Here is a 16118-nt window from a genome sequence, read left to right as displayed (position 1 = left end):
AAGATTTATTGGGGCCCTGGGCACAAAGAACATTCCCCCCCCACACACACACACACCATTAAAAACACAAATGTATAAAAATGCATTAATACAAAGACTCCATTCAATGTTTACACACAGCATTAATAATAAAGCAAATCATATCCCAGTTCATTATGCCTAAATTAACTGCTCAATTTTTCACATAGAAAATGAGTATGGCTAGACATTATTCATACCATTACACAAAGGTGTTCACTGCTAATCTGGATAGCACTGATGTTACAAGAATCAGTCATTCACAGGCCAACAAGTGGTCCTTTCATCTCCCCCAATTTTCTTAAACTGGACCATTACACATTTTTTCCCACCTATTGATCCTGTTACAATCCAGTTTTTCTCCTGTGGAAGCAAAGATGTCTGAAAGACAGCAGTCACAGTTCCAGAAAGTAACTTAATTAGAAGAAATAATCCTAATTTGAGGTAAAATTACTTTATTATTAAGAATTTTAAGTTTCAGCCAGTGGTGAGAACCGGTTTAAAACACAGTTTGCAATTGATCATATAAGCTATGAAAAAATGTTGAAAGAATCTGATGTGTGCCAAAGTGACTCTTTGGCTTTCTGCCAAAGGCAATTCATGTCAAACCATTAGAAAGTTGACATTTTACCAATTAAGTTTTAGGACTAACTATTTCAACTAATGAGAAACTAGCTTGTACATATACATTAAATCACACCTTTAAGATGAGGACAGATTCTGATTAGCCAGAGAAGACAACAGGATGTTCAGTGTGTGATGAATATTTTCTCTCTGCAGTATTATTGGAAAAATAATATTGCAGAGAGATAATCCTTCTCTCATTGGCTTGGTAACAACAGGATGTTCAGTCATTACGGAACCAATGAGAGTAGGATTCTCTCTCTGCAGTATTATTTTTCCAATAATACTGCAGAGAGAGAATATTCATCACTCCATTATACATAGGCGCCGACTCCATGGGTGCTCCGGGGCTGGAGCACCCATGGGGAAAGATTGCCTTGCTCCGGCTCTGCCTCCTCCCCTGAGCGCGCCGCGGCTCCGCTTTTCCCCCTAGCTCCCAGCGCTGGGAGTCCAATAGGTGCAGGGAGGGGGTGGAGTTGGGGTGGAGACTTTGGGGAAGGGGTTGGAATGGGGGCGGGGCAGGGGCAGGAGGGGACGGGAAAGGGGTGAAGTCGGGCGGGGTGGGGTTGAGCCTCCACCGGTGCCGGGAAAAGGTGGCGCGTATGCCATTATATTAATTCCTCATCATCCGTGTAATGGAGGGGAAAAGCCACTGGAACTGAAGGTCCTCACAAGATAAGTTTCTCCCACTTCTATAACTATCTGGGTTTGTCCTTTATGTTTTATCCCCCAACGGGACTTGGCTTTGGCATTCACATAATAAAAGATGACCATTAGGCTATGACAACAGTTGATTCCACTGACCATCTTTGTTAAGTAAATTTGTGTGGGCCACAATTCATTTTGACATTCATAGTTGAGTGGGTTGGGTCTGGAACCTGTGGACCAGTGTAAACAGTGCCACATCAGTCCATGCTGAGTGAGTTGGAAAATACACACAAAGATCTTAAAAGTACTGTCTGGGGGTAAACAGCACTAAAGTCTTTCATCCAAGGCTAAGGTGGGAGAACTATACTATGGAAGGCTTCATATCAGCTGAGAGGTGGATAAATAATGCCATATCACAATGTACATGGCAAGAATCCACACTAAGATCCCAAGGCTTGGGGAAGTGGGATCCACAACAGTCTCAGGGGTACAGATGGGGGTAAATAGGATTACATCGTGACATATTAGGATAGGGTAAATAATGCTGCATTGTGAAATGCAGGGATGGGGCTTCCAAAGGCCTTGAAACTTTGGCGGGAGGCACAAAATACCCAAACAAAGCCCCTGTCTCACCATATATTGTGCAATCACCAAAAGACACAGGAAAAAAATACAGGAAGAGGAGGGGAGAGAATAGGTCTTGCCTAGGAGAGAGAAGTGATTGAACATAAAGAGGCAAGGAAGAGGCGATGGGTGCTCCCATGGTGTGTGTGGCAGAGAGGGAGGGATGGGAGTTTCCATGTTTCCTTCCTTGAGCAAGACAGAAGAGAGTTCCCTCCTGCTTGACTCCCCATGGGTTTATGGGGGTTGCATTTCCCTGGGGCTGCTCCTGTTTTTTGAGGTAGCATAGATTTCCCTGGCCCCGGGGAAGCTGTGGGGGGATTTCCCCCAGCTCCCCTGGTTGCAGGAATCCCTCTTACCATCTATGTTCTCCCAGGTGCTGATGTGCTACAGTTTGCAGCCCATGTCCTCATGATGCATATTTTGATGAACTACCAGTTCTGGGAATAATTTACGAATTGGGTCAGCAGTATTAAGGATGTTACAATTCAAGTGACTCTTGAAGTGAAGGAATATGACCTCTAGAATCGATCATCTTTCAGAGTACATAGAACAATAGAAACCAAACAAGGCACTGACCTACTGCTTGATGTTTTCTGACAATCAAATGACAGCCCATGATGTTGGAATTGGCAGACTTCTGAATACTAAGTGACAAGACAACCTTAATACCTCTACTTATCTCCTCAAGGTATTTCTGTGTAATATTACAGTTAGCCCTATATATTCAGAATGAGGACTTACAGACTTCAGAGGAAAACATCTGAATATAAACTCATTATAGGCAGAGCTAGTAGCATCTCCTATGGTTAAGGCTGCCCAACACTTCATATTATAGACCATTTGTAGTTGCTTATAAGTATGCCAGACTTTAACCATTTGGGCTGAAGTTTTCCACACTGGGTTTCTGCCTCAGGGTGAATTTTTCTGGGAAAGTTTCAGCTAAAATGGTTCATCTGTTTCCAAGAATGAGATCAGGGAAAAACATATAGTTTTGCTAAAAAAAAACTGCACCACCTATAATTCAGAAATTGTAATTCCATTGACTTCATTATTGTTATTCCCGATTGCAGCAATGTAAATGAGATCAGCAGCATTATGCCAAAGAATGGTGAACACCATTTTATGCATAACTTCTGCAAGAGGGAATAAAATTATCACCTTGATGGTGCTAAAAATGAAAAGAGGCTCAGTACGTAAACAGTAAAAAACAAACAATTGAATTTTCTTTTTCTCAAATCTGAGCTTATCCAAGCAATCGAAAAGGCAAGCCAGGCTTTTAATCAAGACACTGTTTGTTGTCAGAGTAATATGTCAAGGCCAAGTACTTACTATATGTACTATGAAAAGCTGAAGGTCATTTTTGAGGGGGAAAAATCAGTTAACACAGGCACTCTTTGTGGATTAGAGAACCAACAGTACTAAATAATTTGGTTGCCTTGTCTCAAGGGGATGATAACTGAACTGTTGTAGGGCTTTTTGTATTTTTCTATTATCTTTTCTTCTCACTCTTACATTGAACTAAAAAAAAAAGTGTTAAATTAGCAATTCCATCACACATTGTTCAGTGACTGGAATTTGAACTAATACCAGCTCAGCAATTCTTTGTATTTAATTTCTCTTTTTTAAGTCATCCAGGAGTGTTAGTTATTTGAGAGTTTTGCCACTACTATGATCCAGTCTAAGGTTTCTATCTGGATAGATTATTTTCCTCTGGTACCTTCATGAATAGAGTCAAACACCAAAAGTTCCAGACAAAAGCCTCACTGGTCTGTATATGACTCGTTCTGGTTACATATTCCCCGTCAATAGCAAATCAATAGAAAATCTTTTGAAATACTATAATCTCCTCTATTCTTCTATTTCTTCGGATTTCACAATTACATCACATATAAGATGCACTGTTCTTGCTGCAGAGCCGAGAGGCTGTATTTCTTCAAACTCTTGTTCCTTTGAAATAATCTCCATCCCCCTTCTTCCCCACCCCCATAATATGCATATCCCACAAGATCCTGGGACACGCAATTAAATTGAACAGCAATAAGAAAATTCTTCTTTATAGAGCATATAGGTCCATGCCTTATATCCCACACCAAGTCTGACTATACAGGTTTGGTACAAGGGTTCTCTACAATTATCATAGAAGGATCCTCTCCCCACAACTAGGATCCTCTCCCTCCGTGATAGCTACTGCAACCTCAGGACATCAGTAGCCATTGTGCATGTTGCACTATTCTCATCCCCTGTGGAGTATAGTGGTAGTCAGTGTAGTTGCTGAAAGACCTGCCCCACCATGCCTCAAAACTTTTGCTGTGTACTGGGGTGCAGATTGCTATCAAGAAGCTGTGCTGCGCCACATTCTAGTGTTGCAGAACCTCCAAAAATCTTTCCTGCCATGCACACGCTGTGTAGTAGACTCTTATTCCACACATGGCAAAATCTTATATAACCATCTATTTTCCTCTCTTCTTGTCCTATAAATTGTTGTGTAGTGTCACTGTGATCTATTAAACAATTTGCACCTTTCACTATAGAAGTGGCTGCATTTCATTGGTGGATCCCACTGCTCACTTACTTACACTTTAAGCTTGTTGGGAGCTTTGGGATGAAAGATACTATATAAATGTATATATACTTTCGGTTGCATCCGAAGAAGTGGGCTGTAGCCCATGAAAGCTTATGCTCAAATAAATTTGTTAGTCTCTAAGGTGCCACAAGTACTCCTGTTCTTTTTGCGGATACAGACTAACATCGCTGCTACTCTGAAACCTATATAAATGTAAGATTGTTATAATTATATTTCATGGTGTTACAAAGGACAGCAAGTAATTTTTCCCCCTCTACATAGCACTGAATCATTGCTTAGATGCATTTATAGGGAGAATTGCTGGAATTCTCCTGAGACTTTTTCCACTTGGTTCCCCAAGAATTTAGCTCGACTCCAAACTCATCACTGTGGTTTCTTTACTGGCACAAAATCAAACTACACTTGAATTGATCAAGTTTAAGCCTAGAGGGTGGGTACAGAGCATGCCACGCATCCAAAGTTACACTGCAAACTTCTTCCTGTATATTCATGTACTATACATAGCATCACACATTTTTGGATTGGCTTGGTCACTTCATAGGAACCAGTCTCTGTACAGCATATTCTGTCCACACACTATCCCTGTATGATTTACTCTACCTCATCTTAGGTTCCAGGCTTATCTTGTCCATTGTAAATGGTTCCCTTGGTATTCCCCTTATCTTAGCTAGTACAGACATTCTATTTCCAGCCATCTGATCCATTTGCCTCCCTAATTCTGTCTCCCAAGATATGAGGCCTTACCCATGTCCAATACTCCTGTTAATCCAGGCTTACATTCCATTGCTTTTGTTTTCCCTTTTTTATATTAGCTTTTGTTTAATTCACATAATATTTTTGTCTTTCTGTACTTTTTAAAAAAAGTTTACTGTCCTGTCCAGCAACATATTTTTAAGTCCACAATGGTGGTTATTAATTGTACAACCCTTAAAAGTAAGCTTACTGTCCAAACTACAGGATGGAGGCTTATTTTCTCTAGGAAAGCCCACTATAGGCCACACTCCGTCACTGGCCAGTCCTTGATACCCTACAGCAGGGATCGGCAACCTTTGGCACACGGCCCGTCAGGGAAATCCGCTGGCGGGCTGGGACGGTTTGTTTACCTGCAGCATCCACAGGTTCGGCCGCTCGCAGCTCCCACTGGCCGCAGTTCCCATTGGCCTGGAAGGATTTAACCTTCTTCTCCAGCATGGTACTAACTTATTTATATTTAAACCCTTCTGCTGCCATTTCCCTTCATGCTAGGTTGTGACCCTCACATGAAAGGGTGTATACGTTACCTGCTCCGGATGACTGGGATTGCCTTCCTTCATGGTGTCATGGACTGGCCAATGATGGAGGCTGGATACTAAAGTAGGTAAGGCTAATAGTCTATTGTGGTATGTTGAATTCTGTGCTTCTATGATCCTCCATTTCAAGTACTCCTAAGTTAGATAAAACTTCACAATCATCATTTTTTACATAAAAATATAATTTGTGTACAAATCCTGGGTTATTGATAAACTAGCACATAAATTTTAGCATGTTTAACAAAACCCCATGCAACTAATGTACATTATTTACCAAGAGGGGTCATTCTGAAATGTCCTTGTTGACAATTTTAATGAATTGCAGTGGAACTGTTCCTGACAGGAGTTAGTCTGCATACTTTGCAGAATTGTTTAGCATCCTACTGCATTGCTATGCCAATAGAATGAGTACAGTTCTCACTGAAAAGTCCTCCAAGATCCTGAATGACTATCAAAAGCTGGTATGGCTGACAAAGTGACCAGCAAACTACAAGAATCAGATATTACTGGGAGATTATACATTTTTTAAATTGTCATCTAAGCCAAGGCTGAATCCCATGATAGAAAGAAAGAATAAAGTTAAGATAAGCACCCTTAGGCCTTTCTTCAGCAAATAGTTGTAGCAATTCATGAGTGAAGACACTGTCATTATAAGAATTTATTCCCCGATGTTCAGCAACTTGTTCATAAAAATTTAATTCAGATACCCATATCAGTACCTTACAGCTAAATGTTCAATAGTTAGTTTATGCATTCCTTGGAGATATCACCTGGGGGTGATTGCTTAGGGATCGCCATGGCAATACAATACAACAAAAAGAAAACTTTATTCTGCTTAGCATCTTTCATACATATTGTGAGCTCAATACCACTGTCTTTACTCAGATAAAACATCAAGGGTCAAGATATTGGAAGGTGACTAATGATATTGGATCCCTCAATTCTTAGGTACCCAACTTTACCCAACCTTAAAGGGGCTTGTGTTTCGGAAAGCACTGAGCAGCCACTCTCTGAAGATCAGGCTTTTTTAGGTTGTCTCAAGTTGGGCACTGAAAATTGCAAGTCACTTTTGAAAATGTTGAGTACAATGAAGACTTTTGTCTGATTGGGGTGGTAAAGGGGCAAGATCAGTATCTGGATTCCAAAATTTGATAGTGAGCTAAACACTACATACAAAGAGCTGAATAATAAATGATACCCTAAGTAGTAAAATAAGAGACACAGACAAAGGAGAAAAGATATTTTCAAATGAGAATTCAATTGACATGAAATGGCATGGAACTTATGAGAGATCGATATGTATACTAGGAGAGAAAGAAGATGCGTTGTTATCCAATTATGAGATAAATAACAATCTTTACTCATATTACAATAATTTCATTTTAGAGGGAACCAGAATGAAGGGTGTTAAGATGCATCAGGGTCAACATTGCTGAAATTTTATTTGTGAAATTTTGTTTGAAAATTTGTCCCGATTCACTTTACCTTGATTTTTAATTCTCAGAATTTCTCTCTGTTACCATGTGAGTAGCATCCCGCTCTACCAAAGGGTGTCTTCTTATGAGGAAAACTCAGGGCCGGCGCAACCCATTAGGCGACCTACGCGGTCACCTAGTGCGCTACAATTTGGGGGGCGGCGACCGCAGTGGTATTTCGGCTGTGGGACCTTCCACCGCCTCTGTGGGGGGTGGCATTTCGGGGTGGGACCCTCCGCCGCCCAGGGCGGCAGAAAAGCTGGCGACGCTCCTGGGAAAACTGGCATGGCTCCAATCCAATGCTCAACTCCAGTATCTCTAGTGGATAGGCTGCTCTCCCCACTGGTGTTTGCAAGGACCACTCTTACACTAAAATACAGAATTGCCTTTGGAGAAGGGATGGGTGTTTAAGCAGGCCTTCTGACGACACTGCAGCTAGGAGCACCCATAGAAACACCTGCTGCTGATGATGATTTTTTTAATTACTTATTTACTAACTGGTTTGAAGAGCACACACAATCCAGCCACTCCTGAGAAAATGAGTCTAAATAGCTTCCGCTAACTCTCCTGATCACAGTGGGCAGTTTCAAATAATCAGGGAAAGACTTATATGAGCAAATAAAACTAATCTTGAAATGTGGAGATGGACCTTGAGAATTCACCCAGAAAAATGTTTGCAACCATTTTTGAAGCAAAATTTTTCATACAATTTTTTCTCCAGAAATTGCAAAATGTAATCCTATTGTTTCAATTTTGTCAACATGCACTGACCTTGAGAACAAACCAATGTCAAAAAATATTATGAATTATTCAGCAAGCTGTAGATATTATAGATACACTCCAACAGCTGCTTTTCAAGCTTCCCTATCTTGAGTAAAAATAGTTCACTATGGGCTCAGACCTGCTAAGTGCTGAGCATTCTAGATGTGATCCAGCAAAGCACTTAAGTTCATACCTAACTTCAAGTATGCAAGTAGTCTCATGTAAGCCAATGAGTCTATTTGTGTGCTTAAAGTTAAGCATTTATTTAAGTACCTTGCTGAATTGGAGCCAAAGTGCTCAGCACTCTGTATTATAGCAGTGTGGGAATTTTTTGATCAAATGTTTTTTTCATCAACAGACCTTTTGTTGAGATGTCTCTGGTCCAGGATGGAATTTCTGGTGAAAGAGAGACCTCCACAGACTTATTCCAGACTAGCCAAAAGCCCACTGAATAGGGCACTGACCTATGATGTGGGAGAGCTAGGTTGAAGTCCTTGATCTGCCTGATTCAGAGGGCCTTGAATCTAGGTCTCCCATCTCCCAGGTGAGTGTCATAACAGGTGAGTAGTTGGCTAGTTTGGGGTGGGTTTCTCTCTTTGCAAAAATAAAAATATTGAAAGTTCTAATTTTTGTTCTGATGCAGAATAAAAACAAAAATTGAAAATTTTCACAAAAGTAATTCTAGTGTTTTGGCCAGCACTGGTTTGTAGGATCAAGCTCTAATCTGGGGAATGTCATGAACAAAGGATGGTTACTTTAAATATTTGTGAATTTAAAAGTGTTGTTACTGTATATATTTGTCACAGAAAAGAGTCAATTTTGGAATGAGACATTGAACATCTTTTTTGCAGGTTTGTCATAAAAAAAAGAACTACATTTGCAAAATAACAAGAAAAGCTTTTAAGTTTGCAGTACATTTAAGAACAAAACACAATTTCATATGCCATAATACTTATTATCTACATTACATATAAAAAGCCATTTGTTGATAGTGTAAAGTTGTTTGAATTCATCTGCATGTTTTATGATCAGCCATTTTAATCTAACTTGATAAAATCAAATTTACATATCATGCATGTTAGCCAGATAATGATTTTGAAAAGGAAACAAAAAACCCCTTTTTCATGCATATGTCTTAATCTTATTAAATCATGCACATTATCCTGTATAGATTTATGAAGACACAGTTTATAAGACAAACTGAATATGGAAAGCAGTGACAGTCACTTCAGATCTATGATAGTAATTTAATCACACTGAAGTAGGGAGTGACTTATTAAATGGCTTATAGTAGGATGAAAAATTACTAAATAGTATTGTATTATTCACTTTGCATCAGGAAACTCACTTTCAATACAACTATGATGCTTCATACTGGAAAATAAAATCTATAATGAAGTTACCCGTTGCAGTGTAATTTGGAGGCTTTTTTACTTCACTTAGAATTCAGTGGAGACAGCCTGGATGAGATTGTTTATGTAGGCTAGGTGTTGTTTGTTTTCCTCTTGTGAAGAGAATAAAGAATACTTCCAGTTTAGGTGGAAGGGATCAAAGTATATAATGGAATCATAGAAATGTAGGGCTAAAATGGACCACAAGAGGTCATCTAATCCACCCCCTTGCACTGAGTCAGGATTAAGTATATCTAGAATTTAACTACAGGAGTTTGTCTAATCTGTTCTCCAATGACAGAGATTCCACAACATGTGTAAGTAAAAAGCTCCAGTGCCTAACTATCCTTATAGTTAGAAAGTTTTTTTCCTAATATCCAGCCTAAATTTCCCTTGCTGCAAACTAAACAGAATATTTCTTGGCCTACCATCAGTGGGCATAAAGAACAATTGATCACCATACTCTTTGTGATAACATTTTACACATGTGAAGACTCTTATCTCCCCCATTAGGCTTCTCTTTTCTAGACTAAACGTGCCCAATTCTTTCAACCTTTCCTCATAGGTCATGTTTTCAAAACCTCTTACAATTTCTGTCTCTATCCACTAGGTCAAAGAAGGAAATTAAGTTGGTTTGGCATATTTTTTTGTTTACAAATCCATGCTGGCTATTACTTATCATCTTATTATCCTCTAGGTTTCAACAAATTGAGTGTTTTAATAATCTGTTGCAGTATCTTTCCAGGTATCGAAGTTAGGCTAACTGGTCTCTAATTTCTTGGTCCTCCTTTTCCCCCTTTTTGAAGATCAGTACTATGTTTGTCTTTCTCCAGTCCTCTGGGACTTCACCTATCCTCCATGAGTTCTCAAAGATAATCACTAATGTTTCAGAGATTGATTTGGTTAGTAGCTTAAGTACTCTAGGGTAAATTTCATCAGGCTCTGCTGACTTAAATACATCTACTTTATGTAAATATTCTTTAATCTGTTCTTTCCCTGTATCTAACAAAGAAACTCTGGTGCTGTATTGAGTGCAGTATTGCTTGACTTGGCCATGTAAGGGAAGTGAAGAACTGGACTTGCTGCATTTTAAACTCTTAGCAGAACAAATTGGACTGCAGGGAATCAGCCTCAGAAAAGTTGTAAAGCACCATAATAAAAAAGCCAGGCTGGTAAGTGTAAGATTTTAGTATAGGTCATGAATCTTTCCTATCCTAATGGAAAGCCACATTAGGACATTTTTCCTTTTCCCTGTAATTTAAGGACTTATTTTTTGGATTTAGAATGTCGAGAAAAGGCTTCAGCAGAGTTTTACAACTCTTGCTTTGTTCATTGTTTTGATATGTGCAGTAAGTAACACGTGGTTTATTAATATGTGGGAGTCATTACCTTGGTTTGGTTCAAGAGATAAATATCAGAGCTCATATGTGTCACTGTTATCCTCATTGCCACATTTTAATGCGTAATCTATTGGGAATGCTACTTTTTTCTAGCATGAGCCTTATACTACTCCCTTCGAACCAATAAGAGTTTTCCCTTTTTTAGTTTAATCTTTGTGAGTATTCTTCTTTTGGAAGCCTTTTTGGTGTTTGGGTTTTTTTTCCTCTTTCATATAGATAGATATTTATTCATATATTTTTATTTTTTTTAAGAATCATCCCTGCTGTTTAAGAAAAAAGAGAGCCTGAAAAATCTTACTCAAAGGGCCTAGATATATTGTGGAACCGGGAAGGAACAATCTGCACTAAACTCAATTACACTACTAACTGCTCTTCCGAAACTTCTTGCAAAATCAACACCTATACCTTATTCAAATCCCACCTAAAGATTCACTTCTAGCATGAACTCATTCATAGAATATCAGGGTTAGAAGGGACCTCAGAAGGTCATCTAGTCCAACCCCCTGCTCAAAGCAGGACCAATCCCCAAACAGATTTTTGCCCCAGATCCCTAAATGGCCCCCTCAAGAATTGAACTCACAACCCTTGGTTGAGCAGGCCAATGCTCAAACCACTGAGCTATCCCTCATTCCTTTTATGCTAAAATAAAACAAAGTTTACTCACATGTGTACACAAAATGGCTGTCTCCACTTGGTCTTAGTCTCCACAGTCTTATTTTTGTAACCATGTCCAGTCCCAATTCCTTTCCCCTCTTTCTAGTTCATGTCCAAATTCCAAACTGCAAGCCTCATGGGGCAGGGATCTGTGTAGCTATATGTTCTGTGAGGCACCTCCAGTAGCACTCCTTTGGGTATGGTGTAAATAAATAAAATAATACAAACAATAACAATGTTTGCAGTAATAAAACTGTAATAGATGAGCCAGTTTTAAACAGATAAAGCAGTGTCTATTGCTGCCAGGGATTGTTGTCTCCTCTGAGGGAGGGCAAGGTTCTGCTCCTCTTTAGAAAGCTGTTGAACTCAAGAAACTATCATCTAATGCTGACATTCTGGTTGATTATTGTCCAGCATCCCATTTTTGGTTAGGATTATAGAGAAGGTTATGATCAGACAAATGTAATAGTAAACTATATGTTTCTAGCCTCTTTGACTCTTCTCTGTCTGGGTATGGACTTGTGCATGGAACAGAAACTGGTGGCACTGATGAATGAAATCTGGATTTCCATGCTCATATTGTTAGATTTTTCAGCTGCCTTTGACATCATTGATCATGAGGGATTATTAATTTGCCTGTGGACTGTAGTGGAAATGGGTGGGACTGCTCCTGGCTGGCTCCATTCCTTCCTTTCTGAGCATATGAAGAGGTGTGCTGGGCAATTGCTCTGCACACCTAAGGGTCCTGCCATGTGGAGTTCCCCTGGCTTCCATCCTATCTTGTCTTTCCTCTTGAGCAATGAGGTCTGTTGCTACCATGGTTCTTAACACCCAAAGCTATTGGTAACTATTAATCTTGGCAAGGCGGTGGCAGGAAATACATCAATGGAGACACGGTCGTCCGACCGTGTGGTGGCTAACACAAACAATACAATACAAGAGCGCTTTCATTTAAAGCTTCACTTCATTTTAGTCTCAAGCACTTACACATCCACAACAGGTTAGTAAAACACCTCACAAACCAATAATTATCGATGTCTGGAGCAGTCTTTGAGTGGTACAACAACAGCCGTCTGATTGGCCCATCTCTAAGCTGCCGTTGGGGACCCTAAACTGTGTCCATAAAGTGTCTCTTTCCCTACCCCATACTTTCTCCCCTTATTTATTGGGTTAGTGAAATAGCATTTCAATAAAAAAAAACTTGTTAAGCAAACAACTTCAAAGTATAAGCAAGAGGTTTCCCCAAACCATTAATTAGACAAATGTGTTTTTGCAGAGTCCTTGTGTCTTGAGAGCCATGACAAACACATTCCAAAAGGCAGATATAAATAAACTTCCTGTTTTTCCAAAACACAGACCTCAGCAATTCCAACAGAGATCATATCAGGAAGGACAGAGGGTCAGGCTCTCCCCTTGACCCCTTCCATCCTGGCTTCTTGATTAGATATACCAAGCCCGTTGCAGAGGCCTCCCAAGACCTACTAATTTAGCTGCTTTGGGCAATATGCATGATAATTGATATTCCAATTATCATTAATAGTCCGGGTTTTTTGTTGGTCCACCAAGATCTCCCCATACACTGTGACTGAACATATAAGCCTCATTCTGTCACAGCCATTAAGGGGTTAAGGGACCAGAATAGATACCTCCCCAGCTGTGGCTAATTTTTTTAATCAGTAACACTTGGGATTCATAGATCCATAGATTCCAAGGCCAGAAGGGACCATTGTGATAATTTAATCTGACCTTCTGTATAACACAGGCCATAGAACTTCCCCAAAATAATTATTTGATCATCTCTTTTTGAAAAAAAAAAAATCCAAACTTGACTTTAAAAATTTCCAGTGATGGAGAATCCACCATGGTCCTTGGTAAATTCTTCCACTGGTTAATTAATCTCAGGTTAAAAATTCACACCTTATTTCTGGCTTGAATTTGTCTTGCTTCAATTTCCAGCCATTAGACTGTGTTATACCTTTCTCTGCAAGACTGAAGAGCCCATTAAAAAGCAGCTGCAGGCCAGGCAGAGTGGGGTGGCTGCCAAATAAACTGAGGATTACCCTGCATCAGCAGCAAACTAAGGAATCTGCCCAAGGAGCTGGCCCAGAAACCCCTTGAGGACTGGTGTGAGACAGCTAGGGGACCAGTATCCCTTCCCCTGTGTTCCAAAAGCTAGAGGAAGACTGTACTCCCAAGGATCCTTATATCAGGCCTGGGAGAAAGCTGATGTAAGGATTTGAGGACAGTGGGAGCTGATCAGAAAAGTTAAGGGAGAAAGGTCTGGAAGGGAGAATATACTGCCAATTCCCCTGTGGGCAGGTGAGAGGAACTGAACCTCTTTCACAGGGACATTAATAAGGTGGTATGGGCTGCTATGATTTCATTATATTGATGCGACCCTTGTCTAAACCTCCATTTCACGTGACCCACCCAGTGTTGTTGAGTGCTTGGTTCAGCGTTTGAGTTTGGGATATGGACAAGAGCCAACTGCCTGAAGTTCTGTCCAGATAAGATTGAGGTGATGCTTCTGGGATGAGAAGGTATGATGATAATTCTGACTGCATCTTTTCTTGAGTGTGTGTCCACTGTTTGTTATAGAGTTTACAATCTAGGAGTATTATTGGGTTCCCAGCTACTATTAAATAATCATATAGCAGCAATGTCCAATAAGGGTTTTCTCCATTTTCTCCCCAACAGTGTAATTAAAATAATTCTAGGAAATTCCATGTTTGCAGAGCATGATATGACTGAACAAATATATTTAATTCAAAGTGTGTGATTCTTAAGGGCTTACACAAATTTTCTGTGCCATTGCCAATATGTTTCCATTAATGCTTGTCATACAGGTTTGCACTCCTTTATTTAACATGTGGACATGCTTTTTGTTTAAATACTCAAGAGTAAGTTGGAAAATATTTCTGTAAAGGGTCTGGAAACAAATCCTGCTTGGACTCTGCAAGCCCTTCTTCCCTGACTTAACTGAGAGAAGAGTACTTGTTTCGGGAGACGAGTGTCAGGCATACATACAATGGCCAGCCCAGCGGAATTGGTGTTTCATGACCTGCGCTTCTATACTGCTGATGTTGGCTGCAGAGAGAATGCTGATGTTAGTGCATCGATCTTCCCAGCTGATCCTGAGAATCCTCCTGAGGCAGTGCTGTTGGAACCACTCCAGCGGCTGGAGATGGTTACCCCAGTCCAGGGCTGTCCCTAGGGGTGTGTGGGGCCCAGGACAAATCAGCTGCTGCCAGCTTGGGGCCCCGGCTCTGCATCAGCAGGTGGGCCGGCAGAACGGATCTGGCCTGGTGCAGGGCGGCAGCTGGGATCCTGGGCACGTAGGGTGGCAGCCAAGACCCCGGGTGCGCGGGGCAGCAGCCGAGACCCCAGGCGCAGGGCGGCAGCCAAGACCCTGGTCGTGGGGCAGCAGCTGAGACCCCAGGCATGGGGCGGCAGCCAATACCCCAGGCACACAGGCCTGCAACAGAGTCCTGGGTGCAGGGCTGGCAGCCGGGAGCCTGGGGTTGCTGCAGCACCCCCCGCATCCCTGCTTCCCGTGCCTATGCCTTCTGGGATGCACCACATTGGCCAATCACACCGGCCCATGGGGCCCCCTAAATTGTGGGGCTTGAGCGATCACCCCAATTTGCCCTACCCAAGGGACAGCTCTGCCCCAGTCTCACACCCATATAGAAGGGTGAGGATGACAACTGCCTTGTAAACCAAAATCTTGGTGCCTATTTGCAGATCCCTATCATTGAAGACTCATTTGAGATGTCTTCCAAAAGATGTGCTGACACAGCGGATCCTGTATTCAATTTCTGTGTCAATGCTGGCTGTTTGGGAGAGGTGGCTGCCAAGGTATGGGAAATGATCCACATTTTCCAGGGGTTCTCCGCTGATGGTGATTTTTGGAGTACGAAGAGTAGTTTGTGCAGGTGAGGGCTGGTAGAGTACCTTGGTTTTCCTCATGTTGAGAGAGAGACCCAGGATGTGATAGGCATCTGCAAAAAGAGTTAGTGTACTTTGCAGGTTGGCCTCTGTGTGTGCGAGAATGACACAGTCATCTGCATACAGTGATGCCAATTCTCGTGATTTTAGATTTTGTTTGGAGACATCAGAGATTGAGGAGTTGACCATCCGTATGATACTCAATCCTAATTCCATCAGGAAGGTGGTCACGGATGAGAATCAGGATCACGGCAAGGTAAATGGAGAAGAGTGTTGGAGCAATGACACACCATGATTGTCATCAGTGCAAATGATGAATGGTTTGGTCTCTGAGCCGTTGCACAGAATGGTGGCAGTCATCCCATCATGGAGTAATCTGATGATGGAAATTAATTTCTGGATCCTACTAAACCGCCTTCTCCCCCTTGCCGAGGAACTCCTCCCTGAATCACAGTGTGGGTTCAGGCCATCCCAGGCACAAATGACATGAGCTTTGTGGCACGACAGATTCAGGAGAAGTGCAGAGAGCAACACCAGAAACTGTTCACAGCATTCATCGACCTAACCAAAGCCGTTGACTCTATCAATTGTGATGCCCTGTGAAAGGTGCTGTGTAGGTTTGGCTGTCCACCTGAGAGGTACAGTTATAGCAGAGGAGTTGCAATTAAATATGTACATTTTGACATGTTTGAGACCCCATT

Source organism: Emys orbicularis, chromosome 2 (genome assembly GCF_028017835.1).
Source record: "Emys orbicularis isolate rEmyOrb1 chromosome 2, rEmyOrb1.hap1, whole genome shotgun sequence".
Classification (NCBI taxonomy): domain Eukaryota; kingdom Metazoa; phylum Chordata; order Testudines; family Emydidae; genus Emys; species Emys orbicularis.
This window is presented reverse-complemented; position numbering follows the sequence as displayed.